The 18755-nt window shown below is 35.1% G+C and overlaps 1 protein-coding gene across 2 annotated transcripts in view; it reads right to left on the reverse strand.

Annotated features, from left to right (window-relative positions):
- The window catches only part of Ncam2 (neural cell adhesion molecule 2), a 409212-nt gene that overhangs the window by 100811 nt on the left and 289646 nt on the right, over positions 1–18755 (reverse strand). The window lies entirely within an intron of this gene.

The raw sequence follows: 18755 nt of genomic DNA on the forward strand, positions 1-18755 counted from the left end.
TATACATATACATATATATATATATGAATGTATATGTGTATATACACATACACACGTGTATGACTAAAACCTGTTTAGTTAAGCTAGTGTTACTTGTATATGTTATTAGAGGGCAAGCTACAAATATGGGGTTAATTCCTAGAAAAAAACTATTAACCATACTCTTACATTTCCTTAATTCTTAATTGTCTTCTTTTGTTTGTCCAGAGGTAGAGTTCCATGAGATTACTGCCTCCTTCCTTCCTTTGTAGCAGATTTGATCAGTTGTACTTGACAGGCCTTATTTTGGAACCATATCAGTGAGGATTTATGGGTGATGTTTTTCTGTAATTTATGAGACACAGTTCACATATCTCCTGCTCCTCTGTCTCTTAAGTTTCTGTCAACACTTCAGTGGTGTATCCTGAGATTTATATGTAGGAGTTACTGTTTGTTTTGTTTTGTTTGTTTGTTTTGGTAGATGCAACAAATGGGGAACACTGTGGTAGAACACTGGGCTCTTGGTCCCAGAATTAAAAAGTAGACTGAGCAAACCATGGAGAGAAAGCAAGTGAAAAGGATTTCTCTACAGCTTCTTTTTCAGTTTTGTCATCATGTTTCATTCTTGCTTTGTGTTCCCTTCACAATGGACATAAAACTCTAAGACAAATAAACCCTCTCCTCTCCAAATCATTTTGGTCAAGATGTTATGTTTCAGCAATTAAAACCTCTACTGTAGAGATGGCAGACTGCCGGCTATTCTGTTGGTACTGGGGATCTGAGCTCAGGTCACCATGATTGTACAGCAGATGGTGTGAGAGGTCTTTCTGTCTGTGTGTTGATTTCATTGGTTAATGAATAAAGAAACTGCCTTGGCCTTTTGATACTGCAGAACTTAAGTAGGCAGAGAAAACAGAACTGAATGCTAGAAGGAAGAAAGGCAGAGAGAAGCCATTGATCCTCCTGCCTGAGACAGATGCCAGTTAGAATCTTGCTGGTAAGCCACAGCCACATGGTGATACACAGATTAATAGAAATGAGTTAAATTAATATGTAATGATTAGCTAATAAGAAACTAGAAATAATGGGCAAAGTAGTATTATAATTAATACAGTTTCTGTGGGGTTATTTTGGGTGTAAGGTAGCTGGATGGCCAGGACAAAAAAGGGCCCCCCCTCTCCATACAACAAGCAGATACTTTACCGACTGAACTAATCTTCCAGTCCCAGTTTACTTTTTAATTTTTTAAAAATAAAATCACTGGGAGTGGGCCTGAGAAAGCAAGCTTCATGGGAGCAGGAGAGCAGATTCAGTCTAGGAACATTGGTGAACCAGGTTTGAGCCAGCGATGTGAGCCAGAGCAGACCTGAGACAGTAAACTCTACCAGAACAGGTACAGAGAAACAACTACTGAGTGAGTGAGGCAGAGCCAGAGACCCTTTAAAGTCTGAATGTGAATTTGGAACCTTCAAGGGAGAATACCTAAGCCAGGACCCTTGTGGGTCTGGGTGTGAGCCTAGAACTTCCAAGGAACACCAGGACCTCTGCCATTCTGTGTGTGAATCTGGGACCTCCAAGGGAGTAGGCAGGAACCAGAGATCTCTGCAGGATCAGGGGTGAGTCTGGCACCTCAGAGGGAATAGGCAGTAACCAGAAACCTCTTCAGGTTGAGCATGAGGCTAGGACCTCTGAGGGAGTAAACTTGAGCCAGGTCCTTTGCAGGTCTGGGCACACCTGAACCTAGAATCTCTGAGGGAGTAGACTGGAGACAGAATCCTTTACAGGAACAATCCCAAGCCAGGGACCTCTGCAGGAACAAATCCAGACCAGGAACATTTACAGAAACAGGTCTGAGCCAACAACCTAGGCTAGAGCAGGTCTGAGAGAGCAAACTCCAAGAGAGTGAAGCAAAGCTCAGGAGTGTAAAGTAACCTCCAGGAAAACAGAGTAACCAAAGTAGTAACTAGAACCATGGCACTGACGTACCATGAGGAACAACCTTCTGAGCTTTAGCACCTAGAAGATTAATCAACAGAATCACAGACAGCTCCAACCACACCTACTAGAGAAAAAGATGAGTAGAAAAGATAAGAACACACACAACATCACAAAGAGCAACATGACACCAGTAAAACCTAAAGACCCTACAACAGCAAGACTTGAACAACCAAAATATAGATGAAGCAGAAGAAAATTACCTAAAAAATAACTTCAGGAGAATGTTTGAAACTCTTAAAGAGAAAATGAGAAATTCCCTCAAAGAAATGGATGAAAACCCAAACAAAAAATCAGAAGACATCAGCAAATCCCTTAAAGAAAACGAAGAAAAAGCAATCAAACATATGAAAAAAACTATTCACGACTTGAAAACTGAAATAGAGACAATAAAGAAAACACAAGCCAAGGAAATTATAGAAACAGAAATCATGAGAAAATGATCAGGAACCACAAATGTTAGCATAAACAGTAGAATATTATAGATGGAAGAGAGACTCTCAAGTGCAGAAGATACAATAGAGGAAATAGACTTGCCAGGCAAAGAAAATAATGAATCTAACTAAAGCTTAAATCAAAATATCCAGGAAATATGGGACAGCATGAAGAGGCCAAACTTACGAATAATATGTATAGAATAGGGAGAAGAAATTCAACTCAAAAGTACAGAAAATGTATATAACAAAATCATAAAAGAAAACTTTCCCAACCTAAAGAATGATGTGCCTATGAAGATATAAGAAGCTTACAGAACACCAAATAGACTGGATCAAAAAAATGTACCCTCACCAAATAATAATCAAAAACACTTAAAATACAGAGTAAAGAAAGATGTAAATAAAGATTATTAAGAGATGCAAAGGAAAAGATCCAAGTAATATATAAAGGTAGACCTATCAGAATTACACATGACTTTTCATTGGAGACAATGAAAGCCAGGAGTTCATGGTCAAGCGTTATACAGACATTAAATGACCAAGGATGCCAGCCCAGACAACTATACCCAGTAAAACTTTCAATCACCATAAAGGACAAAACAAGATATTCCATGACAAAACCAGATTTAACCAATTTAGCCTCAAACCCGCCCTATACAAAAAAATAGAAGGAAAACTCCAACCCAAGGAAGAGGGCTACATCAACAAAATCAAAGACAATTGATGATCTCATAGCAGCAAATCTTAAATAAGGGGAAAATGTGCAAATTAACATCACCAACAAAGACATCTAAATTAACAGGGGATAGCAATCACTGGTCATTATTATCCCTTAATATTAAAGCACTCAACTCACCTATAAAAAGGCACAGTCTAACAGACTGGATAGGAAAACAGAATCCATACTTCATCTGCATACAAGAAATACACTTCAACCTCAAAGACAGACATCATCTCAGAGTAGAGGGCTGGGAAAAAATATTTCAATCAAATGGACCTAAGGAACAAACAGGTATAGGTATCCTAATATCTAACAAAATATACTTCAAACTAAAATGAATCAAAAAAGATAGAGAAGGACATTTCATATTAGTCATAGGAACAATTCATCAAGAGGAAATCTCAATACTGAATATCTATGCCTTTATACCTTTATATGTAAAAGAAACACTTCTAAAGCTTAAACCATTCATTAAACCACACACTAATAGTGGGAGACTTCAACACTCCACTCTTACCACTGGACAGATCAGTCAGACAAAAAATAGAGAAATAAGGGAAATAACAGATGTTATGACTCAAATGGACTTAACAGACATCTATAGAACATTCCATCCAAACATAAAAGAATATACCTCTTTTACTGTACCTTGTGGAACTTTCTTATAAATTGACCACATACTTGGTAACAAAACAAACCTCAACAAAAACATAAAAAAATTGAAATAACCACAAGTATTTTATCAGATCACCATGGTTTAAAAACTAGGAGTCAATAGCAATACTAATTCTAGAAACACCCCACACACATGGAAATTAAGCAATGCTCACCTGAATCATCAATGGATCAAGGAAGAAATAAAGGCAAAAATTAAAAACTTCCTAAATTTCAATGAAAATGAGCATATAGCATACTCTAATTTATGCAACACAATGAAAACAGTGTTAAGAGGAAATTTTGTAGCACTAAATGCCTACATAAAGAATCTGGAAAAATCACACTACTAAATTAACAGAACATTTGAAAACTTTAAAACATAAAGAAGCAAACTCAACCAAGAGAACTAGATGGCAGAAAATAATCAAATTGAGAGCTGAAATCAACAAAATAGAAAGAAAGAAAACAATACAATGAATCAATGAGACAAAGAGTTGGTTCTTTGAGAAAATCAACAAAATAGACAAACCTTTTTTGCAAACTAACCAAAGGCAGAGAGACAGAACATCCAAATTAACAAAATTAGAAATGAAAAGGGGGAAATAACAACAGACTCGGAGGAAATACAGAGGACCATCAGGCCATATTTCAAAGCCTGTCCTCCACAAAACTGTAAAACTTAAAGGACATGGACAATTTTCTGGATAAATATTACTTACCAAAATTAAGTCAATACCAGATAAGCAAATTAAACAAAGCTATAACTGCTGAAGAAATAGAAATAGTCAACAAAAGTCTTCCAAACAAACAAACAAAAAACAGGACCAAATGGTTTAAGCTCAGAATTCTACAAGATTTTCAAAGAAGAACTAATACCAATACTCCTCAAATTATCCCACACAATAGAAACAAAAGAAACATTGCCAAACTCTTCTTATGAGGCTATAATTACCCTGATAACCAAACAACAGAAAGACATTTCTAAGAAACAGCATTGCAGGTCAATACCACTCATAACATTGATGAAAAAAATACTAAATAAAATACTGGCAAATTGAATCCAAGAATAAATCAGAACCATCATCCACCATGATCCAGTCAGATTCATCCCAGAGATGCAGAGATGGTTCAACATACAAAAATCTGTCAACGTAATCACCATATAAACAAACTGAAAAATAAAAACCACATGATAATCTCATTAGATGCCAAGAAGGGTTTTGACAAAATAAAATATCGCTTCATGATAAAGGTCTTGGAGAAAGCAGGGATACAAGTGATATACTTAAACATAATAAAGGCAATATACAGCAAGCCAGCAGCAAACATTAAAATAAATGGAGCGAAATTTCCAGTGATCCCTCTGAAATCAGGAACAAGGCAGGGTTGTCCTCTCTTTTCATATATATTCAATATAGTTCTTGAGGTCCTAGCTAGAGCAATAAGACACAAAAAGGAGATTAAGGGGATATAAATTGGAAAAGAAGTCAAACTCTCACTATCTGCTGATGATAGGATAGTTTACATAAGCGATCCCAAAAATTCTACCAAGGAACTTCTACAACTCATAAACACTTTCAGTAATGCATCAGGATACAAGATAAACTGAAAGAATTAGTAGCTCTCCTGTACACAGATGATAAAAGGGCTGGGGAAAAATCAGAGGTACATCACCCTTCACAATAGCCACAACTAGCATAAAATATCTTGGAGTAACTCTAACCAAACAAGTAGAAGACTTGTATGACAAGAACTTTAAATCTTTAAAGAAAGAAATTGAAGAAGACACCAGAAAGTGGAAAGATCTCCCATGCTCTTGGGTAGGTAGATATAACATAGTAAAAATGACAATCTTACCAAAAGCAATCTACGGATTCAGTGCAATGCCCATCAAAATCCCAGAAAAATTCTTCACAGACCTTGAAAGATTGGTACTCATCTTCATATGGAAAAGCAAAAAACGCATGATAGCCAAAACAATCCTGTACAATAAAAAAATTTCTGGAGGCATCACAATCCCTGACTTCAAACTCTACTACAGAGCTACAGTACTAAAAACAGCCTGATATTGGCATAAGAACTGACAGGAGTACCAATGGAACTGAAACAAAGACCCAGATATTAATCCACACATATTCGAACACTTGATATTTGACAAAGACGCTAAAAATATAAAAAGGGAAAAATAAAGCATATTTAACAAATGGTGCTGGCATAACAGGATATCAACATGTAGAAGAATGAAAATAGACATATATTTATTATCATGCACAAAACTCAAGTCCAAATTATTCAAAAACCTCAACATAAAATCAGTCACACTGAACCTTATAGAAGAGAAAGTGGGAAGTACACTTGGACATATTGGCAGAGGAGATCACTTCCTATATATAACCCCAGCAACACAGACACTGAGAGAAACAATTAATAAATGGGACCTCCTGAAACTGAAAAGCTTTTGTAAAGCAAAGGACACAGTCAACAAGACAAAACGACAGCCTACAGAATAAGAAAAAATCTTCACTAACCCCACTTCAAACAGAGGTCTGATCTGCAAAATATACAAAGAACCCAAGAAATTGGTCATCAAAAGAACATATATTCAAATTAAAAAATGGAGTACAGACTTTAACAGAGAACTCTCAACAGATTAATTCAAAATGGCTGAAAGATACTTAAGGAAATGTTCAAAATGCATAGACATCAGAAAAATGCAAATCAAAACAACTCTGAGATATCATCTTACAGCTGTAAGAATGGCCATATCAAAAACATTGATGACAACTTATGCTGGAGAGGTTTGTGATAAGGTGTAAAGGGAACACTTCTGCATTGCTGGTTGGAATGCAAGATGGTACAGCCCCTTTGAATGTCAGTGAGGCAATTTTTCAAAAAATTAGGAAACAACCTCTCTCAAGACCCAGCAATGACACTTCTGAGTATATATCCAAAGGATGCTCAATTGTGCCACAAGGACATGTGTTCATAGGAGCATTGTTTGTCATAGCCAGAACATGGAAACAACCTAAATGCTCCTCGATCAAAGAATGGATAAGGAAAATGTGGTACATTTACACAGCAGAAAAAAAATGATGACATCTTGAATTTTGCCAGAACATAGATCAAAGTAGAAAACATCATTTTGAGTGAGGTAACTCAGACACAGAAAGACAATTATCACATGCACTCACTCATAAGTGGTTATTAAACATAATGCAAAGAAAAACAGCCCAGAAATTACAATCTGAGAGAACTGAGACAGCAATAAAGACCCTCAGAGAGACATACATAGATCTAATCTACCTGGGAAGTGGAAGAAGACAAGATCTTCTGTGTAATAAATTGGGAACATGGGCACCTTGGGGGAGGGTTGAAGGAGAGGGGAGAGGCATGTTGGGGAGCATGGAAAAACGTAAAGATCCATAAAAATCAATTTAAAAAAAAGAAAAGTTAAACCTCCACAGTATGATTTTTGTATAATTCTGAAGTCTTAAGAACTTAATTCAGTTGTTATTAAGGAAAATATGTTTAAAAATATTAGTATGTTAATAACTGTGTCTGCTCATTTTCACCTCATTCAAATAAAGATATCACATTATCAGTCATTAATGTATACAACAAAAAAGGAATGTAGAATATCTCTTTATTAAACATTTCTTTTTTTAATTATATTAATCTTATGAAACCATTTCCAAATTCTTTAAAATGTATGAGTTCTATAATAAGTGACAGATTTAAAGGTACATATGGATATGGGTTTTTCTGTAAATGGAAAATGCAAAAGGCAATCATTGGTCTGTAAGGTTTAATAAATTTGGGTTAATGCTAATAAGTAAGGCTCATAGAATTCTTTTTCAAAAAGAATTTGTAAAGATAAATAATATAGTGGTCCACACTGGGAATAATGTTATTTACTTCAAGGCTCCTAAACAAGGGAAGAATATACTAATTAGTTATTTAATACCAAATGATAAACACTGATATAGCATACAAATATATAGATGAGTACAATGTACTATTTGTGTAGAATATATGTATATAAATGTAGATACATAACAACAATTAGAGCAAAATAAGATGCCATGAATATTAAAGAAAACAGAAAGGACATATAGAAAGATTTGGAGGCAGTATGTAGTGGGTAGAATTGCTCAAATTATAATCTCAGAAAGTAAAATATTAAATCTCAGTGTTAATAAAATGCATTTCTGCATAAAATATACAAATTATTATTATATTATTTGAAATATAAAAAACAAATTGGGTCATGAATACCACATTTTATTTCTCATTTCCTTCCTTCCTTTTCTTTTTATTTCTTTTCTGGAGGTGTTGTTTGCTCTGCTCAGACTGGTTTTATCTACATAGTTTAGGCTGACATCCATTTCCTGAAGAGTGTCCTATCCAAGCCTTCCAACCACTGGGAAAAAAGGCATGTTCCAACACATCGAGATCTGAAGCTTGATATTAAAAAACTAATAACTATCATTTCCCAAATTATTGTTAAGATGCAATGTACTCTATGTAGAATTTATTTAAATAAGTTGCAAGTGTGTAGACAGAAAGCTGAGCTAGAACTCTCAGGAAATTCTCCTGTGAATGATTTACATCGAATATTTCATTAAATCATTCTAACATCCCAGGAAAATTTCCCATGTGTCTGTACATAATCTGTCTGTATATGTTCCCTTCAAACAGTCTGTATGTACAAATATGACCAATCCTCCAATGCTGATCAAATTAGAAATCAGCAAAAAAAAAAAAAATTCTGCACTCAGCCTCGAAAATAAGAATTTCGTGTTGATAAGTCTTCTTCCTTATTTCCCCAGTCCTGTTGAGAAAGATACAGCTTATCTCGCAGGCGCTGCTCATTGCTCCATTCTATTTTCTGACTCTATTACTTTCTTGAGGCAAACTTTTCACTTTCTCTTTTCATTTCTGCCTCTTGTTCTGAAATTGTCTCTATGTGATTTTATTTTTTTTTCCTGAAGGCTGACCTGCATCTTAATTCTGCCTTCATATAATGCTGACAACAAAGAATGCCAGAGAAAGTGGAAGCTGAAATATATAACTATTTGGGTTGATTTTTCCTTCAGTTATGAATAGTGATATAAGATAATTGACAATATTAATGAATAATATTCACTTAATGAATGATATTCTAAAAATTATTTAGGGGAAAGTGTTCTCTCAGTAGGTAAGATCATCTGCTATTCTTCCAGAAATTGCTGCGTATCCACATTGGTCATCTCACAATCACCTATAACCCTACTTCAAGGGATCTGACACGGTTTTCTAGTTTCTGGAGGCACTCACACATACACATCACACACACACACACACACACACACACACACACACACACATATATATATATATGCACACATACAAACACATAAAAAATTCACAATAAAATGTAATACATTGTTTGTCATGAGCAAAATTTATGACACCAAGTATGATATATGAACTCCTATGTCACTGGCATATTGCGAGGAATCCTTCCTCTCTTATTTTCCCTGTTTAGTGATATGGAATTATTATATATATTATTGTTGTATTTTGAATGTGAATGCCTCTTTTAGGCTCATATATTTGGATGTTTATTCCCTAATTGGTGGAAGGAACTGTTTAGGAAGAATTGGGAGTTGGAACCCCAATCTGTTGGAAGATGTTTGCCATTTGATATGGCTTCAAGATTTCAATGTGTATGCCAGACTCTGTCTTACTTTCTCTGCCCAATGCCTGAAGAACAAAAAATCTCTTGGCTACTGCTAGGCTAACTTGTTTTCCTGCCTGGTTCCATCCTTTTTATCATGATAGCCATGGACTAACCCTCTAAAAGCAAGCGAACTTTTGAATGATTTCTCTTCTAAGTTACCTGGGCCAGGACATCACTTCACAGAAATGGAACAGTAACTAACATAGATGCCATAATATTAACTTGTAAAAACCATAATCAATATCAATAATTTCTTATTTTTCATCCAATTTTAAGCTTTGTTTTTGTTGTTATGAGTGCCTTGCCATCACTTCCCAATGCTAAATCATAATTTATAAAAAACACCTATCTTTAACACCTTTTCAACGCAGATTTTCATCTCATGTGTCTTACTCATAACCCCTGCCTGATCTATCTTGGAAATCCCTTAGTGACGTATTGACCTGCCTTTGTATACCAAGAAAAGTTATGATTAAAACTTTTAAAACTCATAAACTAATTCACAGGCCTTAAATCTCAAATTCTATGTGATTTTACAAAGCTCTGCATAAACATTCCTATACCCAAGTGTTCTTTACCCAACCCTGTTGTGAGTTATTATACAGTTCTTCCTGCATAGCCAGTTTTTTTTCCAGATGGTCAATAACCCATCAGGACTTAGGGATGTTCTGTTTAAGAACTAGCATATTTATAAGATCAATCCAATAATTATAATACTGAATGCCTAGTGATTTTCTTGCCTTTTCAGTTTGCATGCATCCACTCTATGATCTCCAATCAATAATGAAATCCGCTGAGGGCATGTGCCAGAAGTGACCCTTCTTTCAGCTGCCTGACTTTATTCCCCTAATTAAACCCAAGCTTCATGGAGTGGGGATAAAATTATTTTCCTTACAGCATCTGAGTTCATATTTGACATACAAGAGTTGTTCAGTAAATAAATAAAAATAAATAAACCAAAATTCACAAACTCAAGTGTGTAATTTAAGAGTAATTCCTTCATGAAACAGAGTAGTCGAAGCATATTTGTTTCACAGTCTAAACACACAATATTTTGCACTGCAATCTAGAATTACTTTTAGAGTTATACACTTTCTTCCTAAATTCTTATTACTTATTTTGTGAAGAAGTTAGGTTCCTAATTAGTCAAGAATTAACTGCATTTCAAAATTTTCCTCAAGCACATTGACTTTTCTCATCCCTTTGAATTTTCTCACTTAATTTATGCACTGAAAAACTATCAAGGGAGTAAAAGCTAATACATCCTTTGGCACATTTTGAGGCTAATTCAATAAATGATTTCATAGATCCAGTTCTACTCTATATGGAGACATATGAAGAATCAGCTATGGCAATTAACTGAATTCAGTTCAGGTACTATGGGAATTCTACTGGCTGGATGGAATGCTAAATTAGATGTGCACTTAATGCCAATTAACCATAACTCTGGATATGTATTTTCATACTGAATTTAAACTGCCATCTTATGCATAAATCTCAGAATATTTTATGACACACAAGTCAAGCCCTAAAAATTACTGGCAAAAAAATATATTTATATATGGCCTTCTTTTAAGCAGACTCTGGATTTCTCTCTAATTTAATTTTTGTTAATAAAATAATTGCTACTGACAACAAAGTAGGTCGATTCTAAGTACAGTGAGTCAGTCTAATTTTTATATAATCTTTATCCTACATGAGGATCTCTCCATATACATCAATAAAAATACATTTTCCCAAAGTTGCTATTTTCCATAATATGTAACTGAAATTTTAGTTAAATTTCCTATAAATAGCTGTAATATTTTTTACAAGTGTCATAACCAGTTACAATTTTATATATAAAGGGCTTAAATAGATCTCTTACATAAAGTGTTATTTATCAAATGAGAAATGATTGTTCACAGGGAACTGTGATGAAAATGAATAAGAAAGTCATAGATTCAGGTATTTGACTACTTGGCCCCTACTTGTTGTATTGCTCGGTGAAGTGGTTCAGTCTTTCAGAAGGAAGCACGTCATTGAGGCTTGGCTTTGCGATTTACAGCTCTTGTCCACCTCCTATTGGGCTTATTTGCTCTGTGCGTGCGGATAAAGATGGGATTCTCAGCAGCCTCATCCTGTCATCATGCTTGCAGCTCACTGCTAAGCCACTACACCATGATGGGCAAATTTTCTCCAGTACTAGAAGATTCAAATTGACACATTTCCCACAAACTTTGAGTCATGATATTTTGTCACAGCAGCAGAGAATAAGTGGTATAGAAGTTGGTACCAGATTGTGGGTTATTGCTAGGAATAGCCTGACCAGGTTGTTCTTTGGAGCATTTGACGATTTTAAATTTTGGACTCGAAAAAGCATTTGAGTGCTGTAATCAGATTCAAAGGACTGTTCTAATGGAAGTTTGAAACTGAAGGATTGAGAGAAACATAGTCCATCAAGTCCAAGTCTGGGAGATTTAAAATGGAAACAATATTAATCTCCCTATGAAATTTATGAAATTACTCCTATGAAATATTGGCAAAAAAATCTGTTTTCTGATTGTTCCCTAAGGAGTTTGTCTGATAATCAAAATAATAATAATAATAATAATAATAATAATAATAATAATAATAATAATAAATAGACTCTGGGGCTGGGGAGACAGTTCATAAGCTAGCTAAAATTCACTGATGTTCTTTCAGAGGACCCTGGCTTTGTTCCTTGCATGTACATAGTATTTCATAACTGTGAGTAATTCTAGATCCAGGGGAGTCAATTCATTCTTCTTGTATCTACAGACATCTGAAATACCTAAGGTGTGCATATATGCATTCAGACAAAATATTCACAGACATAAGTAAAAATAAACAGTCTTGTACTCTACTCATTTCTTTGGCAGAGAAATGTCTATGATAACATAATTCTCAACGTGCAGAAAGGAAATTACTAATAACTCTTATGGTAGTCTACAAGTACTGAAAGCATGGTAGTCAAGGTTTAAGTTAAAAGAGAGGCTGCATCTGTTAACAAGAGTAGCACTATTAAAGGAGGTGTCTTGTTCCACACAGTAACGATGCAGAGAGTACCATAGAGGGAAGATTCCAGCCAGCTAAACTTCCAACTTATAAGAAAGTCTAATGAAATTCCTACTCCTAGAATGTTTCAAAACAAGAAAATTAGTGCTAATATGATCAAAGGGGCTTAGAGTATATCTCCAGTTGGCAGACAAACAAGGAAATGTTGCTCAAGTGGTACAATTTCAGTAACATGAAAGATACAGGAATAAAGGACACATGGATTCTTTCATCATCATTTTGGAGAACTCTTAAGGTTAGCTAACCGTGGCCGGAGATTCCCTGAAGAGCTATAAGAGGGTACTTTTTGAAAGTGAAACATTGGCTTAGATAATGATCCTGAGATGCTGGAAATCCCAAAACTGTGGGGTATCTGCCAATAAAAGTTGCATACAGGGAATGAATTTAGCACGATAGAAAGATGTGTATTTGTGCTGGTTATCTGTGTTTTGACATTACACAGCCTTGAAATTGTAAAGGTATGTTGCAGGTAGTAGAGTTTTAGGCAAAGTCATAGAAGCAAACCCTTTGGGTACTAGTCACGGATCCAAATTATTTGGTGTTACCTCCTTTGGGTCTCAACTTTGCTTTGGCTCAGTGTTTCTCCAATCTGCTTCCAGTATTACTTTTGAAATTAAAATGTACATCCTATGGTATTAGATGTTGGAAAAATGTGATTTGCATGTCAATTTTATAAGCTGATCATAATTCAGATATTGTCTTGACTCTCAGAAGATGCTTTGGACCTTTAAATAATGATGAAAATGCTAAGGACTTTGAAGACACCTAAAATTTGCTTACATTCATTCTGCACTATGATATCATCAAGATCCTACAGAGGCACAAAGTAAAATGTGTGGCTTGAAACCTCACAGCATAGGCTTAGGTATTTGAATACTTGATCTCCAACTGCTGACACTGTTTGAGGAGGAGGAACAGCTTTGTTGGAGTTCATTACTGTGGGTGGGATTTGAGAGGTAACAGTGTTGGGAAATTCTAGCTCCAGGTTCAATACTGTCCCGCTCAACATTTGCTGGTATTCCTATGCCTACACACCGTGGATGACTCCTGTATTGCACCTAATTTATACCCAAGACAAACTCTTCCTTTTTTTTTTATAAAAACAAAAGAAAAATAAATAACAAACAGTTATACCTATAATCAGGTTCCTGCATATGTGATATTCTTCCTCCTTCCTCTTAAATCTCTCTCTCTCTCTCTCTCTCTCTCTCTCTCTCTCTCTCTCTATCTCTATCTATCTATCTCTTTCTCTTTCTGCCTCACTCTCTCCCTAAAATAAGGTTTCACTGTGCGCCACTGGAAGGCCTGTCTCTGCTTCTAGAGTGCTGGGGTTAATGATCATTGAAATTAATAGTTTGTTATCACAATTAATTTTTCAAAGTTTTTCTTTTTATTAACTGTTTTAAGATAAATTTCTTATATCAAAATAAATATACTTTTATCCATTAACATATGATATGAAATTTTTTAAAATGAATGTTCATTGTATAAAAAATTAAAATAATAAAAGCAGCCAATTTTGACCAGGATAAGAAAACAAAATACATTGAACACCTATTTTGCAATTAATGAAAAAGAATGACGATTTAATGTAGCACACAAATCATGGAATGAGAAATTAAATTATTAAGGTTATACCAGCTTTTTATATTACTGGTTTAATCATGCTGGTAATTGCTCTTTTAATTGTAGAAAAACATTTAAACCAGTCCAAAGAAAATCATATTGCCAAGAAATTCATATTTATTTTCACTATTTTTTTTCATTCTTACAGTGCTTTTGTATGAACAGAGACCCTTCATAGCCTCGGTGAATCTGGGATCATTTGTTACTATATCATTAAATTTGTGTAAATATTTCATGTTCAGTAGTTTTCTTCCCTCTTTCTGAACACAGAAATATTGTTTCTCTCATATTGTGATTTCACTAAATTATACTATTCTATACTGTTTCTAAGGTGATCTTAGATATTCAACAATATCACTTTCAATCACATTGCATATGTGAAAATCTTCAATAACATTGCTTCTGGTTTACACAGGAGCATTATGAATTAAAATACCTCAAAGATGGAGATACAGAAAGTAGAATTTACTCCATTAATTACCTTAAACCAACTCACTGAATATATGCTGAATTTCATAATTATGTGATGATTATCTGAACCAGTTTGTTACTTAAGAGCACAAGCATAAATATGCATTTCACAAGCATGACTTAGAATTAAAATTCACTGCCACCCCTGCCAACTTTGGACCTTAATACCCTATCACTTACCAATTCGTGAGTAACCTACTCCATTTTTAAATCCATTGATTCCATTTAGTATTGCTTTTTCATGCCTGTAGGAGCACTTTTGGGATCATGTATGGCCCCTCAATTACTACTTCCAGAAGAAAACTAAATCTCTCTTCCCCAACATCCACCAATTGACAATTATGTTCTTAGCAAGGGAAAGAAATTTATGAGCCCTTCCCTTATTTTAGCACAGATTTTTGATGGTTTCATCTTTATGAAGATCTTGTATATAGAGTCCCAAAAGACTACATATATTAATTTATGTGTAGTATGGTCCTTTCATATCTGGTAATTACTATTTCATTGTAGATATTTATTACCTATGACACTTGCAATCTTTCTAGCCCCTGTTCCAAGATGGGCATACTGCTTAACCACAGCTCTTACAAAGTAACCAATGTATACCCCTAACATCTAATATCTCTACAGAGATGCTACTCTTTCACTTACTTACATTCAATGTGTACTCATAGTGATTCAGAGATATGATTCAGCTGGTACTACCTCATAAGGACATCATTGTTTGGATTTTCTAAAATGTGAAAGAGGTTAGGGAAGGGTATGAAACATGGTATCTGTGGAAATAATTTCACAGAATTCTGTTCTCATTATATCCAGGAGATGCCTTCCCTGTAAACCCCAGAGGATACAGCAATGTGATAGACTGAGTGTGTCATTACAAAAATCTTATAATGGAACCAAAGTCTTCAAAGTCATGAAATTTAAGCAGAATCTTTGAGAATCAATTAGTTTATGGATAGGTAATGATAGGGGAAATTTTTTGATAAGATAGTTGCCTTTGTAAAAGACAAAGAAATGTGTGCTTGTGTTTACCCATGCACCAAGGAGCCCTGTGAGCACATGACAATGAGGAAAAGAATGCGAAACAGAGAGATGACCATGCTCTTTTCCTGATTTCAAAATTCTAGTCTTCAGAATGATCCAAAGGATATGAATTGTTTAAATACTCAGCAACATTATTTTATTATACAATTCCTGTCCCTGTGAGCTGTAACTGCCAACTTGATGAATCGTAAGAGTTGTCTAAGAAGAAAGTCCTGCATGAAGAATGCCCTTCTCAGCATAGCCCAGAGCATGTCTTCTGGATTTGCTCCTGCCATGATTAATAATTGAGGCAGGAGAATTAATGACTTTGAGGAGCATCATACTTATGTACTTGGTTCTGAGATATCCAAGAAATCTAGCTAAGCACTACCCTCTCATCAGCCTAATAAATAATGCTTCTCTATGGGTTCTGAAATCCTTGTTTGATTTTTTTTTTCAGTAAGAGATCTGTGATCTCAAATTGTAGGTCAAAATGAATCCTGTCCATCTTTAAGTCGCTTTGGACAAAACGGAAAATAGAATAATCTTAGGGTCAAGAAGATACAGAAGTTCTGCTGAGAACTAATGCGTTGTTTCAAGGTGCATACAGGATTCAATGCTAATGAGTATTAAAAAGATATTAAGAAGAAATGCTAAGCCAGCACTTATTCATAAGGCCTGATTTCATTAACATGTTTAAAATTTGTTGAACTTTAAAGTTTGACCTTTCAAAAGCTGGATATTAATTAAAAATTCCTTAAAAGTGTTTATTTCCAGTCCAGTTGCTTCGAAAGACATTGCAATAAGTTTTACTGTGAATCAAATAATACCTGTCAGAAAAGGGAAATTAACATAAAATTATAATAACTGTTGGAAAAAAAACAGAAAAATGTGAAGTTTTACATGCACAGGAAGTAGATGCAATGTTTGAAAAAACAAAACAAACAAATACGAACAAAACAGAAGTACAGCTGATGATTGGACGACTCCCTCATCCCTTTCTGAACTGACCCTCTCCTTAGGCCGTTCGGAGGAGGATTTACACTTGACAGTCGTCATGCTGCATACGTAGCCAATGGGTGGGTGGGGGGATTGGGAGAAGGGAAGGAAGTGTAAATAATTAAATGAAAAAATAAAATAAAAAGAAAAGGAAAAAAAAAGATGAATAGTTCCTGTCATATAAATCTTCCACTTGTTTGGTTAGAGTTATTCCAGGATATTTTATGTTAGCTGTGGCTATTGTGAAGAGTGTTGTTTCTCTGATTTCTTTCCCAGCCATTTTATCATCTGTGTATAGGAGGGCTACTATTTTTTTTTTTTGGAGTTAATTCTTGTATTCAGCTACATTATTGAAAGTGCTTATGAGTTGTAGACGTTCCTTGGTAGAATATTTTGGGATTCCTTATGTAAACTATCATATCATCACAAGTGAGTGTTTGACTTCTTTTTTTTCCTAATTTAATCCCCCTTATTTCCTTTTTGTGTCTTATTGCTCTATCTATGACCTCAAGAACTATATTGAATAGATATGGAGAGAGTGGACAACCTTGTCTTGTTCCTGATTTCAGTGGAATCGCTGAAAGTTTCTCTCTATTTAGTTTGATATTGACTGTTGGCTTGCTGTATATTGCCTTTATTATTTTTAGGTATGTTTCTTGTATTCCTGCTCTCTCCAAGACTTTTATCATAAAGGGATGTTGTATTCTGTCGAAAGGTTTGTCAGCTGTCAGCATCTAATTAGAAGATTATGTGGTTTTTATTTTTCAGTTTGTTTATATGGTGGATTACGTTGACAGATTTTTGTATGTTGAACCATCCTACATCTCTGCGATGAAGCTGATTTGATCATAGTGGATAATGGTTTTGATGTATTCTTGGATTCGATTTGCCAGTCCTAAATAGAGAACTCTCAACAGAGGAATCGAATATGGCTGAAAGACACTTAAAGAAATGTTCAACATCATTAGTCATCAGAGAAATACAAATCAAAACAACTCTGAGATTCCATCATTCACCTGTAAGAATGACCGAGATCAAAAACACTGATGACAACTTATGCTGGAGAGGTTGTGGGGTAAAAGGAACAGTTCCTCATTGCTGGTACAACCCCTTTGGATGTCAGTGTGGTGATTTCTCAGAAAATTAGGAAACAACCTTCCTCAAGACCCAGTAATACCACTTTGGGGTATATATCGAAAGGATGCTCAATTGTGCCACAAGTACATATGTACAACTATGTTCATAGTAGCATTGTTTGTCATAGCTAGGACCTGGAAACAACCTAAATTCCCCTCAACTGAAGAATGGTTAAGGAAAATATGGTACATTTACACAATGGAGTATTACAAGGCAGAAAAAAATAATGACATCCTGAATTCTACAGGAAAATGGATAGAGCAAGAAAACATTATTTTGAGTGAGGTAACACAGACACAGAAAGACAATTGTCATATGTACTCACTCATAGGTGGTTATTAAACATAAAGCAAGGAAAACCAGCCCACACACCACAAACCCAGAGAACATAGACAACAATGAGGACATTAAGAGAGACTTACATACATATAATCTACTTGGGAAGTAGAAAAAAACAAGATCTCCTGAGTAAATTGGGAGCATGGGGACCTTGGGAGGGTGTTGAAGGGGGGATGTTGAAGGGAGAAGGGGAGAGGCAGGGAGGGGAACGGAGGAAAATGTAGAGCTCAGTAAAGATAAATAAAAAGGAAAAAACTATAAAAGTACAAAAATAAATAATTTTATGAAAAAAAAAAAAACATTGCTGTCCTGTAGCTAATGTGTTTGCCTTTTGTCAGGTTTTTTCCAGTCCTCAACAACCCCTCTACAGGGTGATGTAGATGCAACAAGTCCAGAAGAACAGAGATTTGGAATGGAGCCAGCCAATCTGGTAAGGAATGATGGCAATCCTATGTAGATTTCAGAAATGGCAGTGCCAAAATTCCGTGTAAAATGCCACAGAAACGCCACACCGTCCCAGTCTTTTGATTACACTGGTCAGACATAAGCCAACACAGCAAAGGTTTTA

The sequence above is a fragment of the Myodes glareolus genome, chromosome 2 (assembly GCF_982192425.1).
Source record: "Myodes glareolus chromosome 2, mMyoGla1.1, whole genome shotgun sequence".
In the NCBI taxonomy this organism is placed as follows: Eukaryota; Metazoa; Chordata; class Mammalia; order Rodentia; family Cricetidae; genus Myodes; species Myodes glareolus.